General features: G+C 45.5%; 1 protein-coding gene across 3 annotated transcripts in view; it reads left to right on the top strand.

The window, feature by feature from the left end:
* The first annotated feature begins 2,889 nt into the window (after positions 1-2,889).
* The window catches only part of SLC38A5 (solute carrier family 38 member 5), a 76,921-nt gene continuing 54,466 nt past the window's right edge, over positions 2,890-25,344 (top strand). Inside the window, exon 1 of one of the 3 annotated variants that reach the window (XM_055003232.1) lies at positions 2,890-3,053. The gene's annotated coding sequence lies outside the window, so the exon portion shown is untranslated. Of the gene's footprint in view, positions 3,054-18,942; positions 19,045-19,165; positions 19,335-25,344 lie in introns of those variants that run through there. The other 2 variants (XM_055003230.1, XM_055003231.1) reach the window with 2 other exon arrangements.

The raw sequence follows: 25,344 nt of genomic DNA, 5'->3' as shown, positions 1-25,344 counted from the left end.
ATTTGTGGTATAGTAATGATGAGCTTTCATGAGTCAGGGTATCTGAAGAAGTGAGCTGTGACTCATGAAAGCTCATACCCTACCTCAAATTTTGTTAATCTTATAGGTGCTACTGGACTCTTGTCCTGGAAATGTCATTGGTCTCTAAGGTGCTACTAGACTTAAATCTTGCTCTTCTGCTACAGACCCAACATGGCTACCCACCTACAATAAAAGGGAGGACTGTTCCTAAAGGAGGGAGTATATTAAAAGATGTTGTGTTTTATGGCTTAATTTTGAACATACAGAAAAGCCAAGGCATTGAGTCTTGCTGTAACAGCCCCTCCACCTGAAACCAAAAAACAAACTCTGCCTGATCCAGGCTGGCCAATATTCCACACGCAGGTGTTTGGACTGGTCCCGGTTTAGCCAAGCTGACGTGCTGGTCCGGCTTGGAAGCCAAGGTTCATCAGAATCAGCTACACCTCACCAAATTATGGCTCTGGAAACTCTTTGCAGTGACAACATTGAGGCCTGACCTGTATGAAAAATTAATCCTAGAAAAAACTTCTGAACATGTACAGATTTCGAGGTTTCATCACTAAGCAGCAACTGGCTTGTCCTCCGACAGCTGCTGTCAGGGAACGTGGCTATCCATGTTGGTCTGCTTTCCCTAGGACTGCCAGCTCAAAGGTTGAGAAACTCCTGGAGCTTCTGAGGGCAGAGCCAGGGAGGGCAAGGTTTGGGAGAGGTACGACCTCAGCGGGGTATAATGCCAGAGGGTCCATTTTCTAAAGCAGCCATTTTCTCCAGGGTAACTGATCTCCATCATTTGGAATTCAGTTGTCATTCTGGAAGATCTCCAGACCCCACCTAGAGAGTTGAACGACGAGTTGGATCTATCAAGTTATCTTTGAGGTTTATGTGAGTCCAGGGTAGTTTGTGATGCGTTGAGTCTTTAAGGTTTGTAAGAGCGGTTGATCGACAGGGTCTTTAAATGTTAGTTGATATCTCTAAAGAGTAGGGTAGATGGCCATCAACAGATATTACGTGTGACTCTTGTTAGAAAGTCTCTGAGGGCAAAACTACAAGTGACGAATGACACTTGAACGGCAAGTGTATTTCTCCCTGTTCACTTGCGCTCCACTCAATCCACTTGCCGTTCAAGTGTCATTCGTCACTTGTAGCTTGGCCCTGAGATGCAGTAAGTAACGGATACCTTATTGGCTTTGATTTCAAATACGAAATGGCCAATGTAGGCAGCGTATGTATGTTCATATTATTTTTTCACAGGTAGACTTCCATAATGTTTCTTTGCCCTTGAGAAAGCAGATCAAAACGAGCGAACTTTTGGCCGGAGGGGCAGCTGAACTGTGTTCCGTGCTCAAGGATTCTATATACCTGTGAAGAAATAGAGGATATGTAAGAGATATATTTACATTGGTTTACATTGCTACATTGGAGTACAGCCTGCGCTTATCTTCAAGATACTGGAACGGAGCAGCCAGATGGCGTTCTGTGCACTTACTTACCTGTAAAGATACATAGGATGAGTTTGAATGCAAGCTGCACTTACCTGTATGGAGTAGAAGACTGCTGAGTCAGCTTTACAAATGCGTAACTGAAAATTAATACAGCCTCTTCATATGTGAATGTTGTCTGCCTTTTACTGTTTATATTTGTTATTATTTTTAGATTTTATTTAATAAGAAAAGATATGAAAATAGAAAGGGCATTAAAAGGATTATGTAAACACTACACTGGAATTAAATTGAGACATACAAACTTAAATAAACAGTACATTTGGGATTAGTTTGAGACTCATACAAGCACGGCATTTAAAATTACAGGAAACTAATTAAAAAGTATGTTCAAAATCTGCCATAACTAAATATAATTATTTATATTTATTATTTATTTATTGTAACTTTTGTAATTATTGTATTTTGTATTATTTGTGCTACATAGGAATGCAATCTTTGTACCTATCTGGAGATTCTTGGGGTCTGGATATAGTCAGTCAGGATCTTATTAGTGGAATATTTGGATACAGGGGTCATTTCGTAGAAAAAGAGCTGGAGGAACTTATTAGCATAACTCATCAGCATGTGCCACACCCCTTGCCATCACCGGAAGTGTGTCATTAGCATAACTGATTTGCATATGCCCCACCCCCTGACATCACCTATCCTGGCTGTTTTGGACCCAATCCTGGACATTCAGGGCTGAAATTGGGCCCAAAATGGCAAAAAGGGGCTGAAAATGGCTGAAAAAGGGCCCAAAATGGTCAGGATTAGGCCGCTGCTGAGTGGGAGAATGATCCACCACCTGTCAGAGGCCCAATTTGGGCCGTTTCGGCCCCAATCCAGGCCAAAACAGGCCTAAATGGCCGAGGGTCAGGTGGGTGGGGCCACCTGACGTGACCTCTTTGGGGAACTGCTGGAACTGTGTTCCTGTGCGTTCCCCCTCAAAATGAGCCCTGTTTGGATATATCTTTATTGTTTTGCGAACAGCACTGAAGCACTTTTTTTATTATTGCACTTCTTCTGCACTTTATATTACAGCATATTCCATATGAGATGGTATTTACTGGTTGTTTATGAGCTTTTCTCCCAATGAGGTGGTTCCCCTATAGTTTGTATCCTACCTGGAGTTTGGTAGCCCTATGACAGACTCGATCTTGAACATTTTCATGTTTTGAAAGTAGCCACTGCTGTGGATGGTTTTGGTCTTAATGTACAGCAGAGGACAGAAGCCAGGAGTCTGGGCTGATCCCACCCGACTTTGCCTACTCCCTCCCACAGCACAGCCCTCCCACAAGAGACTCCCAAAGCGTTCTGAGCCACCATTCCTTCAGCCGACTCATATCTGCATCCACACCCTGCTGAGAGCTGAGAGGAAAAAGCCGCAGGGGGCCTCCTGTCATCTTTTCTGGCTTTAAAAGCCCACAGATGTTGTGATCGGGCTAGAATCCAGGATACTTTCCCTTGAGGCTTCGCAGATCGCACTGGACTGCGGACGCTTGGCGGGTCATTTTCTTCCAGAAGAAGAGAGCCGTTCATAGCAGGGAAACCGTGAGTAGCAACGAGGAATGGAGAACTTGGCTGAGGCAAGGCATGGAGCAGTAATGAAAACAGCTAGGCCAGGTTTTGACAGAGCAGGTCAGATAAAAGTAACAACAATCTATCGCTTGAGCGAACGGAAATCAAATCAGTTCAAGTTCCCGAGTGGCTTCCTTCTCAATTGTGCTGTGCACACTGTCTCCATGCACCAGGGAAATTGTACCCTGATAAACCATTTTGTTGCTATTTTTGATAGATTTTAGGGGTGCTATTAAAAACATTGTGAATTGCTTCTGCTGGTGTTTGTTGGGATTCACACCCGTCTCCCAGTTCTCTAAAAATGTATGCAACTTCTTTAGCATTGTTTTCCGCTCTGTGTTGGATTTCTACTCATTTCCAATTTCTGCATGTTTTCATTTGCATCTCCTAGCACATTGTTTGTTGAATGTCGCAGCTGTTGACCATATTGACTTACCCTGTGGAACCCACCTTGTGTGAAAGAGGGGGACTATAATGTAAAATAAATAAATGTAGAACATGGGCACATAAATCATAAAGCATGTAGGCGCACACTTTGCAGACACAGATTCCCAGATTCTGTCCTCAGCATCACAAGAGAAGACCTGTCTGAGGGCCAAGCTACAAGTGACGAATGACACTTGAACGGCAAGTGGATTTCTCCCTGTTCACTTGCCCTCCACTCGATCCACTTGCTGTTCAAGTGTCATTCGTCACTTGTAGCTTGGCCCTACGATTCTGAAGAACTACTGCCTTCAGGAACGTACCAAGTTGGACGGACCAACGGTCTAACTTAGTATATGATAACTCCATACAGTCATGTATCCAACAGTACATAGGCGCTGCTTCCCTGCCCCGCACACCCTCTGGCTGTAGCAGCCTATCCAGAGAGGAAATTGTTAGAGAATTTTGGGGGTTTCCTGGGTTTTTCCCCAAGTACATTCGACCAATGAAGTCTGAGAGTAGCATGTTCAAAACTCATTTTTCGGGCATCCTGGAACCTGATTTGGGACTGCGGCATGTATGTAGAAGGGACCTGCTTTGTCCTGTGCCATCTTCCTGACCTGAAATTGCCCCAGAGGGGCACTGTTGGCCTCACTGGGAAAATTTAACAGGTACTGATGCGCAGTACATGTTTTATAAGCAAGTTTTCCCGGTGAGGCAAATAGCAGCCCCTGGAGGCCATTTCAGTTCAGAAAAATGGATAGGGCAGAAGGCTTAAATCCTTCTCTTCACAGTTCAAATCCAATTTGGGCTCTGAGGTGCCGGTGAATTGAGAGCTGAACATGGAATGTCCAGACCTCGTTTTTCAACCGGACTCAGGAAAAAAATACTCTATTGTTTGGTTCACAGTTGCAGCTGTTTAAGCACAAGCAATTCAGTGGTGAAAGAAGCTGTTGTGCTCCTTTTACTAACGTAGTGGTTCTCGATTGGTGAGACACAAGGTTTTCATACCAGTTACGAAGAATTAACTCTCAATCCCTGGGCCCACCGCAAGTGTATGTGTGCTGTTTCCTGCCAACCCTACCTGCCACAAATCACCTACCTGTGACATTTTGATGATCTAGTAGGAATCTTGAATTTGAGCGTGATCTGGCTGCGACATCTGTCACCCCATTGATCGCCAGGGTTGATTCGGCAGATCTGGTTGGCTAGGCGGGTGTCCCCTCCCTTCCTCACCGCTCCATGTGCGTCCCTCCCGAAGCTGTGCACTCGGTGGAAGAGGACAACCATCCCAGATAGAAGGAGTGTACCGTTCTTCGGTCAAGGGTATACAATAGCTGCGTCCCCTGCTAGAACCTCCAAACAAGCTCAAGGTCCATTTGTAGGAGAATGTACGAATCTTGGACACTCTCTGATTCCCCTAATCTCAGGTTGCCTCCGCCTATCGGCAAGGGTCTCTGATGAGCCTATTCTATTCTATTCTATTCTATTCTATTCTATTCTATTCTATTCTATTCTATTCTATTCTATTCTATTCTATTCTATTCTATTCTATTCTATTCTATTCTATTCTGCAATTTTTTAATCTCTGATATATATGGATTCACGCCCCAGTAACATCAAAGACTGGACTATTGTAATGCACTTTACATAGCTCTGTCCCTCAAAGTCAACTCAGAGACTCCAGCCAGTGCAGAACGCTGCAGCGTATTTACTCTCAGGAGCTAGGCAGAGCATACACATCACACCCATTCTGCAGTCACTCCATTGGCGGTCCATTGGTTACCAGGCTCAATTCAAGATCGTGACTATCACATTTAAAGCCCTGCGTGGCCTTGGCCCCTCATATCTGTTCAGCCGTCTCTCCCTCTGTATTCTGCCACAGCAGCTTCCCTCATCTGGCCAGGGCCTTCTGCAGATACCGCTCTGCAGTTGGGCAAAATCTACCACTGCCCGTACACAGGGCTTTCTCTGTGGTAGCCTCCACCTTATGGAATGGCCTGCCTGAGGAGGTCAGGAAAGCTCCCACCCTCCAGGGTTTCCGCAAACTATGCAAAACTGAATTCTGCCCAGATTATAGGGCTGTTTCATGAGAAATAGCTCAGAGAGGTGCATTGGTAGGGACAGATACTATAGACCACACCATTGAATACTATCTGCTGATGTAGATATGCTCCTACTGGGTGTTTTCCATGTTGTTCAACATGCCATGTTTAGTTAGTTACACTTTGTTTCAAGAAGATTTCTCTATCCACAGTTTTATTCTTGTTTCAAATGTATCTACTCCTATTCCCTATTATGCCCTGACTTGGATAGCCCAGGTGAGCCTGAGCTCATCAGAGCTCAGGAGCTAAGCAGGGTCGGCCTTGGTTAGTGTTTGGATGGGAGACCTCCATCAAAGACAAGGGTTGCAGAGGCAGGCACTGGCAAGCCACCTCTGTTCGTCTCTTGCCGTGAAAACCCCACCAGGGGTCACTATAAGTCAGCTATGACTTGCGGGCACTCTCCACCACCACCACCTTTCCCTGTTGCACCTGTTCATTGAATGCCCTAGCTGTAGATTATACTGTATTTGCACTTGTGCTGCCTTGGTTTTCAGTGAGAAAGGTAAATAAGTAAATAAGTAAATAATAGAATGTTTATAAACATATCAGTGTCTTCCTGGAGGTGGAGAGAGTGGTTCCATAGAGTGGTGGGAAGTAAGGTGTGGATGAGAACCACTGTCCTAAAAAACTCCAGAAGCGAGTGCAGGATGGTCTAGTATGGAGTGCATGGAGTCCATACTCCAAATGTGGGTAGAGAAGGCCCTTCAGCCATATGTGTGTATGGGGTGGGGAGAACGAAGACAACAGGCCTGGGTTAGTCATTGGATGGGAAACCTCCAAGCAAGACCAGGGTTGCAGAGGCAGGCAATGGCAAACCGCCTCTTGATAGTCTCTTGCCATCAAAACCCCGCCAGGGGTCACCATAAGTCAACGATGACTTGAGGGCAGGAGTTCATTCATTCATTCATTCATTCATTCATTCATTCATTCATTCATTCATTCATTCATTTTTTAAAAAACAAATTTAATACAAGAAATGATAAAACCGTACAGTACAAACAAGAAAGGGATTAAAACTAAGCCATAAAAGACGTTATCAAAACCACTCTTGGCAAATTGTTAAAAACCCAATAATTACAATAAACAAGCATTTAAACTTTGTGGCATTGGGGGAATTACTTCTTTGGCATCTAAAACATCCAAAATTGGTTTCCATATTTCATCATATTCAAATAAAGGGACTGCCATATGCAAATTCCCAAAAAACGGATTGTGCATAATCCTACCCATCAAACCCTAACCCTAACCCATCAAATATTGCTCCCAGATTTTCTGATACTATTTTTTTAGCAATGGGCCTTTGAGGGATTTCCAATTCCCAGCAATGACCAGACGAGCAGAGGCAACTAATATCGAAACAAGAGATCTGGTATTCCTATCTAGCACAGAGTTGGGCCAAAAATCCAATAAGAACAATTCTGGGGAGTATGGCAACAAAAGACCAACGAAAGGGTTGCAGAGGCAGGCAATGGCAAACCACCTGTGTTAGTCTCTTGTCGTGAAAACCCGCCAGGGGTCACCGTAAGTCAGCTATGACTTGAGGGTAGGAGTTCATTCATTCATTCATGATGTCCTTAGCCTGCCCAGACCCAGCTTCACGATAGGGGTTTGTGCATGCTCACATGGTCTCCATCTTAATAATAATACCTCGCCCTTTTGCTATGTATTCTGAACACATCCCATAATTGCAATAACCGTTCTGGCGATAGTTCTGCAAAGGCTAGGATTTTTATCTTCCACTTACAGATGGGGCGTAGCTCCTTGTGGCACATTATGCGCTCGTCTGGGTCCCGCCCTGTGGTTATTGCTGTGGTTATTGATTGTTGTGGGGTAATAATAACACAATAATAACACTTTGTAAACTGCTCTGAGTGGGTGTTAAGTCATCTTGAAGGGCGGTATATAAATCGAATGTTATTATTATTATTATTATAACCTGCTCCTCCTCCAAGATGTTCAGATCAGGCTGTGGAGAGTTACCAGTGCTTTTCATGTTGGAAATCCAAGTTGCTTCCCTTTATGTGTCTTTGGCAGGGCTTTTTTTCTGGGAAAAGAGGTGGTGGAACTCAGAGGGTTGCCAGCACAGGGGGCAATTCCTGGCGGGAGGTGGTGCCCCGGTACCACATGCACGCACGCAAAGTGCGCACACGCTTCCAGGACTGCACAATGACCTCACTTTGGGTCAGCTGGAACAAGAAGGGAGTTTTTAAAAGTTTAAATTGCCCTCAGTGAAAATGGTCACATGTCCAGTGGCCCCGCCCCCTGATCTCCAGACAGAGGAGAGCTTAGTTTGCCCTCCGCGCCATGGCGCGGCGGGCAATCTAAGCTCCCCTCTGTCTGGAAATGAGGGGGCGGGGCCACCGGACATGTGACCATTTTCAAGAGGTGCCGGAACTCCGTTCCACCATGTTTCAGCTGAAAAAAAGCCCTGGTCTTCTGAGATTTTTTGGGGGGGGCATGGAACCTGGAGAGGACAGAGTTTGGAAAGGGGAGGGACCTCGGCAGGGTATAATGCCATAGAGTCCACCTTCCAAGGCAGCCATTTTCTCCAGGACAACTGATCTCTGCCATCAAGAGATCAGTCATAATTCCAGGAGACCTCCAGCCACCACCTGGAGGCTGGCCAGCAACAAGTTTACCCTGCAAAATCTTACTAAATATTGTTTAAAATGTTCACAATAAATAGAAATATGAAAAAAATAAATCAAAATCTTATATTTACTTGTAACGAATGTGTACATACTTCTATATTGACATATATATTCAAATCTGACTATAAGGTTTATATTCTGTACCAACAAGGAGAAAGCCTCTTAAAGTACCATGTACATAAGTAAACTGTTCATACAGAAGTAACATGTATTCAAATAGTAAAGTGCTAAGGCTCCAATATTTGCTCCAATAGAAAGTCCTCAATTCACTTACAAAACATTGCACAAACGTCCATAAAGTGCAAATACATAGAAAACCTCTTTATAGTACATGTTTCAAACAGTCAGAATATCATAAGATTCATTCTCTGGATGGAGCAGAGTCCAGGAGTAAAAGTTCAGTTTGTCTAACTGCCAAACTGGAAAGAAGAAAGATACTTCTATACATATGAAAGAGACTTTTGGATATTGGTCTGGGATTCTTTGAAAAAGAATTCTTTCGAAATCGGTAATTATGGATCTAGACGTCCCATCAGATAATTAATCACAGCCATCTATGGGACTCCCTAACTAAACTCTTGGACTTTTGGATACCGCAAGGAAGTGCGCATGGACTCTTTCCCACAAGATTTCGCAGGGTAAACTTGTTGCAGGTTACTCAAAACTGCGATATTCTCTCTTCTTGGTGGTTTCACCCCCTGGAGGCTGGCAACTCTATTAACACAGATCAATTAGAGGGAATCCTTGTCCTTTTGGCCCCTCTAGTGTTTTGAGAGGTCTGAGATGCCTTGTAATGCTCCTGGGATGTGCAAAGCTTTATAGCTGGCCATTGCTGCGCGCGGAGTGGGAGCTGTCACATTACCGTCAGGCTCTCAGCTATGCACACTGCTTGACAAACAGGAGTTCACTGGAACTGCAAATGAGGAAATGGTTCTGCTCTGCAGCTGCAGCAAGAGAGGAAGCCCAAGTGTGGCTCCTGCCAGGTGGGGAGGGGCCCGGGGGTGGCTGATTTTGTTATCAGCCTGCCCTGCTCCTGGGAAAGGCCTTGGGGAAAAGCAGCTGCGAAGGAAAAGGATCCTTGGTTTGTCAGAGATTAACTGCCGGGTGGGCAGAGTTTAATTTGACCCATTTCGAGCCTTTCTGATCTGCTGCTGCAAACTAACACGCTAAACTCCTTTGAAGGCTCACACAAGCCAACTGATCTCCACACCAAAAGGAGATGTTTACATTTACTAGCAAAGGAATGTTCTGGTTGCACCCTCCCTCTCCCCCCCTAATTGCATCTTCTCTCTCCTCCCCTCCTCTTCTATATTTGACCAGTTTCTGTACCATGCATCTGACGAAGAGAACTTGATTCTTGAAAGCTTATGCTACAATAAAATTGGTTAGTCTTAAAGGTGCTACTGGACTCTTTTTGATTTCTGATCTGGGTTGCCAACCTCCAAGTGGGGCCTGGAGATCTCCCAGAATTCCAACTGATCATTTTCCATTGGTTGTCTTTCCCACATAGTTTTTATTTTAGTAGAGAGTGTATGCAGCACTGGCTAGAATGTGATAATGGAGCCTGATGTTATCGTGCTTATTTATTTATTTATTTAGGGTAAGGTAAAGGTAGTCCCCTGTGCAAGCACCGAATCATTACTGACCCATAGGGGGACGTCGCATCTCGACATTTTCTTGGCAGACTTTTTACGGGGGGGGGGGTTGCCATTGCCTTTTCCAGTCATCTACACCCCCAGGAATCTGGGAACTCATTTTACCCACCTCGGAAGGATGGAAGGCTGAGTCAACCTTGAGCTGGTTACCTGAACCCGGCTTCCATCAGGATCGAACTCAGGTCGTGAGCAGAGCTTGGGCTGCAGTACTGCCGCTTACCACTCTGCACCACGGGGCTCTCGTACGTTTATTGGTTTGTTTGTTTATAGTCTACCTTTCTCTCTGAGGCTCAAGTGTGAGATTAGTACAATCAGTGGCAAGGACAAGGGCAGGCATTTCCCATACAGTGTCAAGAACATTTCCATAAACAATGTCATCGGGTAAATGAATACAAGTTTACAAAGACATAGCATTAGCAAGGATACAATACAGGGTTGAAGAATTGCCGGAACCAAACATAATCAATTCTAGGACTGACATTAGACAACATGAAGCACAAGTATTATATAGGAGTACATATTTAAAGCAACAGACAATATATAAGGCAACATAATGGTTCCTTATTCATTAGCGAAACATCTGAGACCCTCTCCCTACAATACCGCCCTCCTATCTGAGTAAAAAGCCTTTTTGAATAACTCAGTTTTGCATTGTTTGTGGAAAGCCAAGAGCGTGGGGGCTCTTCTGACCTCCTCAGGCAGGCTTCTCTCGAGTTTTCTGAGCAGTTGTGAAACACTGCAGGGTTACATGCAGCCCATGATCAGGGCCTACAGGTAAGAGTGTGTGCCCAGAGCCGTGTCTCCTGTTCAGTTTCGCGACTGTGAGCAGCAGTGGAATCCGACAGGATTCTCTGCTTTACTTAGCTCATTTTTTATCCCACCCTTCCTCCAAGGCCCTGAAGACCTCATGTATGATTCTCCCTTTGATTTTATTCACACAACAACCCTAGAAGGTAAGCTTGGCTGCTGAGAGAGAAAGCGAGTTGGGCCTTGAACCGGAGTCCCCCTCGGTCCTATGACAACTTTCTAACCAACGCAACACTGAGAATTCCTTCCAGTTCTAACCAGCATTCAAGTATCTTTGACTCTCCTTGCGAGTTGCGTTCCTAATCCACAGCCCTTTGGAATCTCAAGCTGCTTGAAGGAAAGGTTTCTCATTACAGCTAATTAGCGAGGAGGCATAATTATAGCCGTTGTCAGGCACAAGCCTGTTTAATGGCTGGTGCCTGAAGGAATATGGAAATCCGAGGAAAAGTTCTGGGGCAGCCTCAGCCCAGCTGAAAAGCAGGCCCTTATCCAGATGTGGAGTTCAGGCTTTAGATACACACTCTTCGTCTAGGGCGAGGAGCACAGAAACCCGTGTAATCGAAAGATGTTGCAGGTAGCTGTGTTCCCCCAAAGGCAAACCCCACAAAAGCCATGACTTACCTTTTATTAGGATCGGCCAAAATGACAAGGCCATGCAATCCTAAACAGACTTACTCCAGTCTAAGCCCGTGGAGTAACTTCGCGTAGGATTGCACCGAGAACAAATGAATTCTCCAGAACTCTTATTCAGAGCTAGATATTTTAAAAAGTGTGGGGGGGAGGGGGGGATGTTACCAGCCCTGATCTGTGTCAGGGAAATTTGAGTAGATAAAGTGGTGTTGCGTTGGGCAAAATAAGTCTCTTCTTGGGCCTTCTGGGGAGTAGAAGGACAAATGGTCGCCTCCAGTTGAATTTATAACCAACCTGTAATTGATCAAATTAATGCCTACCTGACATCTAACAACAACAACAAGAACCATAATAACATTTGATTTATATACCGCCTTTTAGGACAACTTAATGCCCATTCAGAGCGCTTTACAAAGTGTATTGTTATCATCCTCACAACAATCCCCGTGAGGTGGGTGAGGCTGAGAGAGCTGTGAAAGAGCTGTGCCTGACCCAAGGTCACCCAGCTGGCTTCTAGTGGAGGAGTGGGGAATCGAACCTGATTCTCCAGATTAGAGTCCTGCCATTCTAACCACTATACCAAATTGGCTCTTAAGGGTCTCAAAAAGGTCGAGAGCATACCTTCCCTTTTGAACTCACTCTGTTCACCTGATGCATCTGACGAAGAGAGCTGTGGTTCTCGAAAGCTTATGCTACAGTAAAGTTGGTTGGTCTTAAAGCTGCTACTGGACTCTTTACTATTTTGCTACTACACACTAACACGGCTAACTCCTCCGGATTTCTGTTCACCTCAGCCGTGTTCCCTGATTGCAGACCCTCCCCTAGCCAAGTCCCCCTTTCTGTTCACTGTAGGGCCATAAGCACATGCTTACATAAGCTTCCTGTTGGGTTTTCATTCATGGATCTTGTTGCGGAAAAGTCATGTTGACATAGAAAACTGACTGATTTTTGAAAGCCTAAATTAATTAATGATTAACAGATTGTTAGCAATCTTGGGTCCGAAACCTCGATGGCATTTTAAGTTGGTGCCTTCAAAGGCTAGACATGCAAAGAAAATTGTTAGATCTGATGGCAGAGTCAATTTTCCCAACAAAATTATTTATTATTATTATTATTATTATTTTAATTTATAGCCCACCCTCTCTGCAAGCGGCCTCAGAGCAGGTTACAACAAAATAAAAACACAGGCATACAATAAAATCACAAACGTTACAATCCAGCACTTCGACAATTCACCTGTTTAAGGGTGAAGGTGTGGGCTGATATCCTGTGGCTGCTCATATGAGAAGTTGCCCTCCAAGACACTTCTGGTCTGATTCTGCCATACTAGAGGCATTCAAGTCAACTTGTACATCAGCAGTTTTACCCACCAACTGCTTAGCAGCAGTGGACCCGAGAAAGCTGGAGACAGGAGATGCAAGCACTAATAATAATAATATTTGGTTTATATACTGCCCTTCAGGACAACTTAACAAGCACTCGGAGTAGTTTACAAAGTACGTTGTTATTATCCCAGCAACAATCCCCCTGTGAGGTGGGTGAGGCTGAAACAGCTCTGAGAGAACTGTGACTGACCCAAGGTCACCCACCTGGCTTCAAGTGGAGGAGTGGGGAATCAAAACCTGGCTCTCCAGATTAGAGTCCTGCTGCTCTTAACCGCTAGCATAGAGCCATGGTGGATTCCCTGTCACTGCTGCCATCCGCCTGCTTCTTTTGGCATGCATGCAAAAAAGAAGCAGGTACTGTGGCACACCTACTGTGTATGCAGCTGTGCTAGGAGCTATCCTTCCAACAGGCATCCCCCCTCCAAAGTAACTCTGTTATGATGGGAATCCAAGGACTGAAGGCCATAGATTCAGCCTGCGTAACTCTTTGAGAACAAAGAGGAAGCAAATCTTTGACGCTGTCAAAGATTGCACTAATGGCCCGATCCACTGCCACTGAGCCAGCCCAAGCAATCAACAGCCAGTCAGTGATTCATGTATTTCACTCCATTTACAACCTGCCTTCTTTTGCTGAGACTGAAGGTGGTGGACACAATTTAAAACAATGCAATAGGAACAACATGCAACACAATGAAATAAAAATGGATCCGTAAGTGTCTCTGGGCCAGTCACCCTAAAATATCTACCACTCTTGCAGGAAGAAGATTCCAGCATCCACAAGTTAACCCAGTTATGGTCTGTTTATGACTAAGGATATAGTGACCACTTATCACTAGACCTCTGGCTGGTGCAGAATACGAGATCAACAAGCATCACATGCCACATCTAGTGATAACTTTTATTGTTTTTATATCTTTGAAAGCATAACAGTTTCTTAAAAGCTTTGCTCATCTGAATAACAACAACAACAACAACAACATTCGATTTATATACCGCCCTTCAGGACAACTTAATGCCCACTCAGAGTAGTTTACAAAGTATGCCATTATTATCCCCACAACAAAACACCCTGTGAGGTGGGTGGGGCTGAGAGAGCTCCAGAGAACTGTGACTAGCCCAAGGTCACCCAGCTGGCTTCAAGCGGAGGAGTGGGGAATCAAACACGGCTCTCCAGATTAGAGTCCCGCGCTCTTAACCACAGGATCTCTTGCAGGTGCCAGGCTGCACATGGGCGAAATCAACAGCAGCCCGTACACAGGGCTTTCTCTGTGGTGGCCCCTACCCTCTGGAATGGCCTGCCTGAGGAGGTCAGGAGAGCCCCCACTCTCCTGGCTTTCCACAAACGATGCAAAACCGAACTATTCAAAAAGGCTTTTTTCTCAGATAGGAGGGTGGTATTGTTGGGAGGGGGTCTCAGATGTTTCGCTAATGTGTTAGGAACCATAGACTTCACCATGATGTTGCCTTACATATTATCTGTTGCTTTAAATATGTACTCCTATATACTACCTGTGTTTCATATTGTATAATGTCAGTGCTAGAATTGATTATGTTCTGTTTCAGCAATTCTTTAACCCCATGTTGGATCCTTGCTAATGCTCTGTCTTTGTAAACTTGTATTCATTTACTCTATGACATTGTTTATGGAAATGTTCTTGACACTGTGTGGAAATGTCTGCCCTTGTCCATGCCACTGATTGTACTAATCTCACACTATGTAATCTGCCTTGAGTCTTGGTGAGGAAGGTGGACTATAAATGACATTCGTACATACATACATACATACATACATACATACATACATACATACATACATAAGTTTTTGAATAACATTTTCATATACATGTGCTCAGGGAATTGCATTAATATCCCTTTATTTTGAACAATTATGCTCCATCTCTGTACATTTGAGGAAGCTAACAACAGCATCAAGCTACTGTCAGGCTATGGATGACAGGCTATGGCAGATAGACCCCTGTACCACTACAGCAAGAATCCAGGCTCTTGGTTAAAAGGTTTTATTCAGGAATCGGATCATTCCCACAGATATGTCCATAGGATTACTCAGAAGCAAGGTAAGCGACTAAGCAGTAAGAACAGGTTGACAGGAATGGCAACATGTGGAAAACCCATTCCTCCTAAAGAACACAATTGCTCCTTTCCCCCCTCCCATCAGCAAAACATAACTTTTGGCGCGAACCCGTCTTGGGAACTTCTCACATATTTTAACTATCATGTCCAGACACTGAGAAAGCAGGAGATTAAAGTTGAATGGGAGTGGGCAGTGTACAAGGTGAGAAGCCCTGAAAGATTCAAAGCCATAAGACTCCTGCAAGTTCAATAACTCTGTGAAAGCAAAGCAGTTATGGCATTGGCAATATGGTATCAGGGTACAACATGAAACACTGGTTCGGAATAACAGGTCAGCATCAAATAATGGCATGGATGGGGCACAGACATGACAGCTACTATCAAGCTGCAGCCAGGAGTCCAATCGTCAGTCTTCCAAAAACTTACGGAAAGAGCCCCTGAAAAGCAAACAGGGAAGGATCCCAAAGGAAGAACAGCATCGGAAGAAGTGAACTCTGTCTCATGCAAGCTCATTTTCGAATAAATGTTGTTAGTCTTTAAGGTTCTGCAGGACTGGTTTGTTTTTTCTAAAAAGGAGTCTCTTCCAAAGAGCCAAAGCCACTGCAGAAGAGTAAAAATCTGTTCCTGTGAGACAGAGAATACTGCAAGGATAAATTCGTCCGAGGCTCTAAGTTGCCTGCTGGGAAAGCTGATTCTTCAAGTATGTGGGTCCCTAGGTTGTGAAAGATTTTATAGATGCAAACCAGCGTCTTGAAATGTGCCCTAAACTGGCTGGCCCAGGCGAGGCTAATATTGACCGTTTCCACACTGCCAAAGCCTCCGGGAGATCACGCGAAACTCACGGAACGAAGCGTCTTCCTAGCGCGATTTCCCAGCACGATCCCATTTAATGGCATGATTTCTAACGTCATCACGCCATTAAAGGGAATTGTGCTGGGAAATTGCGATAGGAAGATGCTTAGTTCCGTGAGTTTTGCACGATCTTACGGGTGCGTGTGAAAACGGCCCTGGTCAGATCTCAGGAGCTAAGCAAGATCAACACTGGTTAGTACTTGGATGGGAGACCAGCAAGGAAGTCTGAAGTTGCTATGTAAGGTCAAGCAATGGCAAACCACCTCTGTTTGTCTCTTGCCTTGAAAACCCCGAGGTTGCCGTAAATTGGCTGTGACTTGATGGCACCTTCCTCCACCACCCCCTTCTTGGTCCTGGAAACAAACAGGAAGCCTCCGTTGTTGTTTCAGGATGGCTGCTCCACCGAGACAGACGAAATTGAGCAACTGCTGCTTTGTGCCCAAGTTGGTCGCCTTCAAGGAGCGGTCTTCCATAGAGTGCAATACAGTAGCCCACAGAAGCACGGATCCAATGCTCAGATTTTGCAACCTGAGCTGAAAAAGATCACTTTATCCCAACCATTGTGAGCTGATTGCCCACCCCCCACTCACAGCACATCAGCGTCCATAACCACCATCAACTCTTTTCCAGGGCTGGTCCATTCAGTAGGCGCCAAAAATCCTTGGGCCAGCTCTGCCCACTTCCGTTTGGGATTCAAGCAGGGTGTAAATGAAATGGCATCTTGACCTGGATGGCCCAAGTGAGCCTGATCTCACCAGATCTCAGAAGCTAAGCAGGGTCGGCCTTGGTTAGTAATTGGATGGGAGGCCTCCAGAGAAGACCAGGGTCACAGAGGCAGGCAATGGCAAACCACTTCCGTTAGTGTCTTGACATGAAAGCCCCACCAGGGGTCGCCCGAAGTCAGCTATGACTTAAGGGCACCACACACACACACATAAATGAAATGAATTAATAAATTGGCCTGTAACCATGGCCTGGAAGCACCAACCTAGGACAGAGTCGTGGCTGGAGGCTTAACTAATAGCAGACCTACCTGGGAGAACCCACTGTAAAAAGTCCCAGTCTGAAATTGTCCAATGCAGGAGAGGGTCTGAACAGGGGCAGGGGGGCACATAATACTCTTTTCCCCTGCAGTGTGTAGAAGTCAAAGCCAGCGTAATTCATGGGTAGATGTTGCACAATTTCTGTTTCATCATGTGTTCGAAACCTGTTCCTTATTGCAACTTCCTGATGCTTGTTGTGAACTGGTAGTAAAACAGAAATGTGTTGGACTGAGATATGGGAGGCCTGGGTTCGAATCCCCACTCTGCTATGGAAGCTTGCTCAATGACCTTGGGCCAGTCACTCTCAGAGTCAAGCTATACCTGCAGATTTTTAAAGGGTTGCATCTGCATTTCCCTGACCCAGCTCGAGTTCCCGGTAGGCACGCAGCTTTGGGGAATGGCTTTTAAAAAATAGAACCCAAACAGTTTTGGAACGTTGCTACAGGGGAAAGAAGAGCTCTTCTCTCCCCACTCAAGTCATTTCCCTCTATCACAATAGCAATTTCCCCCTTTTTTTACTACTCCATGTGCACTGAATACTCCACGTGGAGCAGGAAAAGCAGGGGGGGGGAATCTCCTGTGCTATTTTACATGGGGGCTTCAAAGGGGAGGATGGAGTCCTTCCTCCCCCCTCAGAGATATTCTGAGGCCGTTTTGGCTTTCCTTTATTTTTTAACAGCCATTCCCCACAGCTCCTGTGGGGCTGCAGGGAACCTGAATTGAGTCTGGGTAACCCAGACCTAACTCTTTAAAAACCTGCATGTCTGAGCTTTCGTGAGTATCTGAAGAAGAGAGCGGTGACTCCCGAAAGCTCATACCCTGCCACAAATTGTGTTAGTCTTATAGGTGCTACTGAACTCTTGCTCTTTTCTACTGCTACAGACAGACTAACATGGCTACACATCTTATCTAGCTCCATGGAAGATTTTCAGGGTGGGAACTTTCAAGGGTCAAACCTCTCAGATGTCTCCCTCTGAAAGTCTCTAAAGTGCCACCGGACGCCAATCCTTTGGCAGAAGGACCAAGCTGTCTGGACACTGCGGTGACTTGGGGAGTAGCCAGAGTGGAGTAAAACTGGTCCTGTGATCCACCTGGGGTTGCCAAACTCCAGGTGGCGACTGGAGATCTCTCAGAATTTCAACTGATCTCCAGGCCACAGAGTTCAGTTCCCCTGGAGAAAATCGCTGCTTCAGAAGGTGGACTGTCTGGCGTTGTACCCTGCGGAAAGCCGTCCTGTCCCCAAACCTCATCCGCTCCAGGTTGTGTGTGTGTGTGTGTGTGTCTTATTTTTGGTGTAGTTGTTAAGAGCACGGGACTCTAATCTGGAGAACCAGGTTTGATTCCCCACTCCTCCACTTGAAGCCAACTGGGTGACCTTGGGTCACTCACAGCTCTCTCAGAGCTCTCTCAGCCCCACCCACCTAACAGGGTGTTTTGTTGAGGGGATAATAATGACATACTTTGTAAACCGCTCTGAGTGGGCATTAAGTTGTCTTGAAGGGCGGTATGTAAATTGAATGTTGTTATTATTATGTGCCAACAAGTCACCTCTGACCTATGGCGACCCTATGAATGAAATGCTTTCCATGGTCATATAGATCCAGAGGAGTTAGCTGTGTTAGTCTGTAGCAGCAAAAATAGAAAAGAGTCCAGTAGCACCTTTAAAACTAATCATCTTTACTGTAGCATAAGCTTTCGAGAATCACAGTTCCGAAGATTCTCGAAAGCTTCTGCTACAGTAAAGTTGTTTAGTCTTAAAGGTGCTACTGGACTCTTTTCTATGAATGAAAGACCTCCAAAACGTCCTGTCATTGACAGACTCGCTCAGATCCTGCAAACTGGAGGACGCGGCTTCTTTGATTGAGTCCAGCCATCTCGTTTTAGGCCTTCCTCTTTTCCTGCTGCCTTCCACTTTTCCTAGCATTATTGACTTTTCCAGAGAATCTGGTCTTCTCATGCTGTGACCCAAGTAGGGTAGCCTGGGTTTTGTCATTTGAGCGTCTCACCTGGAAAACCCTATGCGAAGACAATCCCTCTCCAGGCTGCCCCCCCTAAAATCTCCAGGAATCCCCCCACCTGGAGCTGGCAACCCCAGATCCACCTGCCGCATTCCCACGCGGGCGCCCAGCCCGGATTTGCTCGCTGGCGCGCCTCGAACCTCTCCGGAGCGCGATTGGCTGCGAGGCTCCGGCGCTTGCGTGTGCGCCCTTGTGCCCGCCTGCCTCGGTGCGCCCGGGTGTGCGACCCGCCTCTCTCCCCCTGCCTCGTCCCGGGACGCATCGCCGCCGCCGGCCGCCCGTCTCAGCCCCGCTCGCACGGAGGGTGAGTGCGCGGCGCCCGCGGAGAGCCAGCCTGGCGCGCCCGCCCGTTGCTGCGCGTTGAGAGCGGGGAGAGGCGGGCGCGTCTCCTCTTGCAAGCGGACCGGGCGGTTGCATCAGACTCTCGCCACGCTGCGAGGGAGGAGGGCCGGGCTGGAGGCTCGGGGAGAGCCCTCCAGCCCCTTCCCCGCGCTCGGAAAAGCCCCTTTCGGTGGGAGGGCTGGATCCGGAGCGCGTTCCTCCAAGCGACGGGGGGCGTCGCCCCCAAATCGGGTTCCCCGTTGCCAGTTCCAGGTTGGAGATTTGGAGGCGGTGACTGGGGAGGGTGGGGTTTGGGGAGGAGAGGGGCCTCAGTGGGGTACAATGCCATAAAGTCTACCCTCGAAAGCAGCCGTTTCCTCTGCGGCCTGGAGATCAGTTATTATTCTGGGAGAGCTCCAGCCACCACCTGGAGGTTGGCAACACTAGCGTGGGCAAGATCAGTAAAGGTTTGGCAGGAGCCGAGCTTGGCGGGGGGGGGGGGGGGTCGGAAACCCTTTAAATATATCCCAGTGCGGGGGGGGGATATGTGCCCAACCCTGCCCCATGAACTTTGAGGAGCTGAGATGTACAGTGTAATATGACCTGCCTTTTATGTTTTAATGCTGCATTTACACAATTGCTACCAGTGTTTTCATATGTGCATTTATGTTGTTAATTCGCTCTGAGCCCGCTTGCTGCGAGAGAAAACTATAAATAAAATTAAATAAATAAATAAACCCGAATTCCCCCCTTTGGCGAGGGTGGGATTAAAGCCAGATGCCCCCTGACGAAAAGGGTGGAGGGACCACTCGGTGGCGTGTGTGGCTGTGTGGGGGGAGGTGGGCGGTCCGCCTGTTGCTTTCCCTTCTACTGCCCCCCCCAGCAAAGCAGCTGTTGTACTTTTTTTTCAAAATGACTGTCATTGCCACGTGGGCTGCCAGAGTAAATACAGCATGGGGTGGGCGAGACTGGCATAGAACTTGCGATGGGATGGCTGAATGGCAAGAACGCCAATTAGGGACAATGGGGGAGGCAGGAATGCCAATTAGGAACAATAGGGGAGGCAGGAATGCCAATGGCTTGGGCTCCCTGGAAACATGGAGAAAGATTGCAAAGGTGCAAAGAAAAAATCGCTTCTGGATTCGGAGTAGGGTTGGCAGCCTTAGAAACAACAAGCCAAAGCGAGAATTAGGGTAGTGACTGGAGGAAAGAAGGACCATCACCGTAACAGACTGACTAATTCAAATACAGCCAATAAACAAATGAACACCGGTCAATTAACAAGAATAACTCGTAAAGAAGCTCATATTAACAATACATTGAAAATGAGTAATAGTGCATATATTAATGCTATAGATCCAGAGGAGTTAGCCGTGTTAGTCTGTAGTAGCAAAATCAAAAAGAGTCCAGTAGTACTTTTAAGACTAACCAACTTTATTGTAGCATAAGCTTTCGAGAATCACAGTTCTCTTCGTCAGATACATGTGACAAAGAGAACTGTGATTCTCGAAAGCTTATGCTACAATAAAGTTGGTTAGTCTTAAAGGTGCTACTGGACTCATTTTGATTATATTAATGCTAGACAATCTAGCAATCCAGTAAATAAACAGTGATAAATACAAGTACAACGAATGTGAAATAAACAGAAATACAATTTAAAAGGCTGAAAGTCAATTGTATATGGCGTGAGAAAAGACCGCTAAGACGTTAAAGTGACTCAAGTGCTTTTTATCACACTGCAGGAGAAAAAAAAGTTTTCATGACCCTTATAAATTGTATTTCTATTTATTTCACACACTTTGTACTTGTATTTATGACTATGTGTCACTATTTATTTACTAGATTGCCAGACTGTCTAGCATTAATATATGCACTATTGCTCAAGGTGGGGGTCTGCAGAATTACAACTGATCTCCAGCTGTCAGAGATCAATTCCCCTGGAGAAAATGGCTGTTTTGGAGGATGCACTTTGTGGCATCGTACCTTGCTGTACTCCAGATCCCACTGTCCCAGGCTTTCGCCCCGCAAATCTCCAGGTATTTCCCAACCAAGAGTTGGCAACACTTATTCAGAAAAAGAGCAGAATGATTCAAACTTGGTTCCCTGGGACTGGAATGAGAGCCCCAGGAATAGAATGAGGGTCCCTAGGGTGGAATGAATGTACTCTAAATCTGGAATGATAGTTCTGAGAGTGAAGGGACAACCCTTGGGAGGGGGGGTGAGTGCACTTGGTTTGGAATGACAGCCAAAAAGAGTGGAATGACAATCTCTGGGGGTTGAATGACGGCCGAGAAATGGAATTCCAGCAGGGTAGCTGTGTTAGTTGGTTATAGCAAAATAAAACACAAGTCCAGTGTCACCTTAAAACAATATTTATTCCAGCAGAACATTTTGCGAGACAGAGCTTATGTCTGCTTATGCATTTTAAAGGGAAACTCTCATTTTACACACATTTACAGAGAATGATGGGGGATGGGGGGGCGTTAGGGCATTTAGAAGTTTGGTGCAAAACTGTCACAGATTTTTCAGGAGTAATTTTCTGTGTAAGGTAATGGAATGATATCCCCACGGTTGAAATTGTTGAAATTGGGAGCTGTGCACAGAATCTCCTGTGTAAACTTTGTGTGTGTTCTTTGCAACCCTGGTTTTCACCCATTCTGTTTCCTTTCAGGGCCAAAATATCTGTCTTGGGCACTTCATTTTGGTGGTGGGAAGCGCTGTCAAGTCACAGGTCATTTATAGAGACCCCTGCTACAGTTTTTAAGGCAAGAGACACAGTGTCTCTCTACACAAGACATCTGACACATGAAGAATGGTAGCCGGGAAGGGTAGTTTAAAAAGACAGAGCCATCGGCAGGGCTTTGCTATACACTGGAGCTGTGGGAAGGGGCTGTGAAATGCCGGAAGGGAAACTTCAGCCCATTAGAACTTCTCCAGGTCCAAGCCTGGCTCTGGAAGGCAGCTCCAGCCCATTTCCATTCCTCACTGCCCTCTGGTTGCCATCCCACACAGTTTTAGACTGGAGAGGCGATATTGACAGAGCCTTCCTGGAGGTGAAGATGAAATTGACAAACCCTCTGAGGATCATGTCCCTTGACATGATCTTTTACTTTATTGCACATTTAAAGTATTACCCTACTTTATTGCACATGTATTGCCCTGACTTGGATAGCTCAGGTGAGCCTGATCTTGTCACATCTCAGAAACTAAGCAAGGTCAGCCTTAGATGGGAGATCTCCAACGAAGACCAGGGCTGCAGAGGCAGGCAATGGCAAACCACCTCTGTTAGTCTCTTGCCATGAAAACCCCACCAGGGGTCGCCATAAGTCAAGTATGACTTGAGGGCATTCCCCACCATTGCGCATTAGTCTGGCCTCACCGCAGGATGAGGGGGCCAAGAGCCTCAGTTATAACTATGCAAGAGGTTCAATTTCAGAACATAGAGAATCAAACCAGATTTATGATACCAGACCTCTCTTTGCTCAACTCCTCCCTCTTTCCCCCTCCCCTTCTGTGCAACAGCAATAATGAGGGAAATGATTTGTCTTCCTTTTTCATTGCATCTGAGGAAGTGAGCGCTGTCTCACAAACGCTCATAGTGGAATACATGTTAGTCTTTTAAGGTGCCCCCAGAATTCTGTTTTGTTTTGCTACAATAGACTAACATGGCAGCCCTACTGGAACAAAACTGGGAACGTTTGCCGGTATCTTTATTTGTTAATGCCAAAAAGGACTGTGACTGTGATTCTTACTTGTGCAGTTTCTGGAAGGAACCAGAAAATACTTGTTTTGTGTTCCTCTGAGTCCAATTTCAGTGCAAACCAGTTTCTACCATGCTCACTGAATATGGTACCATGCTTCTTCTCGTGATCCATTTTAGGGGCATTCGACGTCCTCCACAATCCCATGTATCACTTTTCTGGACTGTGTCCCCACATCATAGGATTTTCTGCTTTGCAGTCCTAAAAGAAGTAGGAGAGGGGCAATGGTAACGTGGCAGCAACAGACAAAAAGATGTGGCTTTGTTTTTGCGGTAGTCCAGAAATGGGCGAAAGATATCTGCCGTCCAGATATGCTGGGCTAACTTTCGAGATCTTAAATGCTCCTTCCAGTCTCAGAGACCATGTTTGTATCATTCTATTATTTCTCTAAGAGTTAAACTACAAGAGACGAGTTACACGAGGAGGAGCACGTGAAGGGAGTCGCAGTGTTAGCTGGGAAGCTGTTTTAAAAGAGTTTATTTCCTCTTCGACTCTTAGAAGGGGAGGAGAAACTGACAGAGCCTTTGGGAGGCAAAGAGGAAATTAACAAACCCTCTGAGCAGATCTCCCCTGGCTCTGTAGAGAGGGGAAACTGACAAAGCCTTCCAATCTCTTTTAAAACTCAGCTTCCCTGCTAACATTGCAACTCCCTTTGTGTGTTTTCCTCCCACTGTAATTCATCTCTTGTAGCTTGGCTCTAAGTCTGTTCCTTGTTTTATTTGCACATTTGAAGAATTTCAACATCTTTCAATGGATCAGCCAAGTTAATTGACATTACTGTTTCCCATTGTGTCCAATGGGCCTTCAGAGGACTCCCATTATTTCCAGTGGGTATTCTTGTCATTTGCTTTAGTAGGCCCCCCATCCCCGTTTGAGATACTTTCATAGGGTGGTAGGCCCTGTTGGTCTGTTGCAGCAAAAATAAACAGGAGTCTTTAACGACGAACAAGATTTTATTCTAGCATAAGCTTCTGTGGACTAGATCCAACTTCCGAATTACAGATTATAGCTTGCAATATATCCACTAACTGAAAGATCTGAGTAAACACAACCAAGAAACAATACAACTATGAATATGTTTTTGTGTTGTTTCAAAAAGTCAAGCGTCCTGGGTTCAACTTCTCACATTCTTGGATGGAAAAGGGAACTGGGGAAGGGGGTACTTGGCAGTCCCATGAGATCCCACTCTTGGTTCTTCTTTACTATAGCAGCAAGTAGCCACAATCTCCAGTTTCCTAAATTGCAGTTGCTAATGCGATGGGGATTACAGTTCAATTACAACTCCATAGCAAAAGCATGTGTGAGAGGGGGGAATCTACAGTGCTTAGATTACATTGAGGCTTTAAGTCCTGAAATTTTGCAGCTCGTTTTTGTGAGTGCAGTACAGTTGCATGTTTAAAGGGAAAGAAGAGTGACTAGTCCTCATGAAGTGATCTTGCCTTTGTAAAGTGCTTGAGATTCCTTAACAGAAAGGGCCTAGGAGATGGGAAAGGCGAGTAAAGCCATTGGAGATGGAGACGGTGCCTTTTCCCATCTCTTCTTTTGATTGGCAGCATCACTTAATGCAGATTGACACGTAATATCTTTTAACTTTGTTGTAGAATCAGGAAGAGAATAATGATAACCTTTTTTATGGATGCTTGTGGACAGAGAGGTGCCAACCATCAAGGCACTCAGGCAGCTTGCGTCAGGGTGCATCTTTGTGTAGACAAGCAAATTGTCCGTTGTTTTGTTTCCCAGATTTTTTATCTTCTGCCACTGACATAGGGGACTTGGGCTGTTTCTCAGAGGTGATTTTAGCCTGGGTTGTGAGTAGAAAGCCAAAGGGTTATTCCAGATTTGTTAGCAGATAATAATGCAAGTATACTATATTGTGAGCGTGATGCTAGAGAGTGGCATGGAAGACAGCAACTTTTTATTCCTGTATAATTGACCTGGACTACAATAGTTCATTTAGTTCTTGTCCTTACAGTAATCTCACCAACGGGCATGCTTGGAGAATGGTAAATATATATATATATATGAATTCTTGTTTTACCCACATTCTTTTGCGTAATTATGTGGTTTAATTACCACTCCACTCAACGCTCCTTAAATATCCATTTGTACTGACTTGCCAAGACGGCTAAAGAGAGATCTGCAGTCCCAAGAAATTGTGAAATTTGGTGTAATGGTTAGACCTAGAACACCCAGGTTCGAGTCCCCTCCTGTCCGTGAGACTCAGCAGGTGGCCTTGGGCCAGATTTTCTCTTAGTCTGACCTGCCTCACAGGGCTGTTGTAAGGATAGAACTGAGGAGGAGAGACTCAAGTGGGTCACCCTGAACTCCTTAGAGGAAAGCTGGGCATTTTTTTAAAAAATATTCATGATAATATAACCAAGAACAGATTAAAGTCTCTTAGCATAAATAAGCCCCAAGGAATCCAGTGAAACTTCTGAATTAATATGCAGAATATTGCTCTGTAAACCAGGGCCGTATTAAGCCATGGCCTGGCCCCTAGGCTTTCAGGTATTTCAAGCCCC

This window comes from Eublepharis macularius, chromosome 19, assembly GCF_028583425.1.
Source record: "Eublepharis macularius isolate TG4126 chromosome 19, MPM_Emac_v1.0, whole genome shotgun sequence".
NCBI classification, from domain to species: Eukaryota; Metazoa; Chordata; class Lepidosauria; order Squamata; family Eublepharidae; genus Eublepharis; species Eublepharis macularius.
The sequence above is the reverse complement of the archived record's forward strand: the minus strand, read 5'-3'. Positions and strand labels throughout refer to the sequence as shown.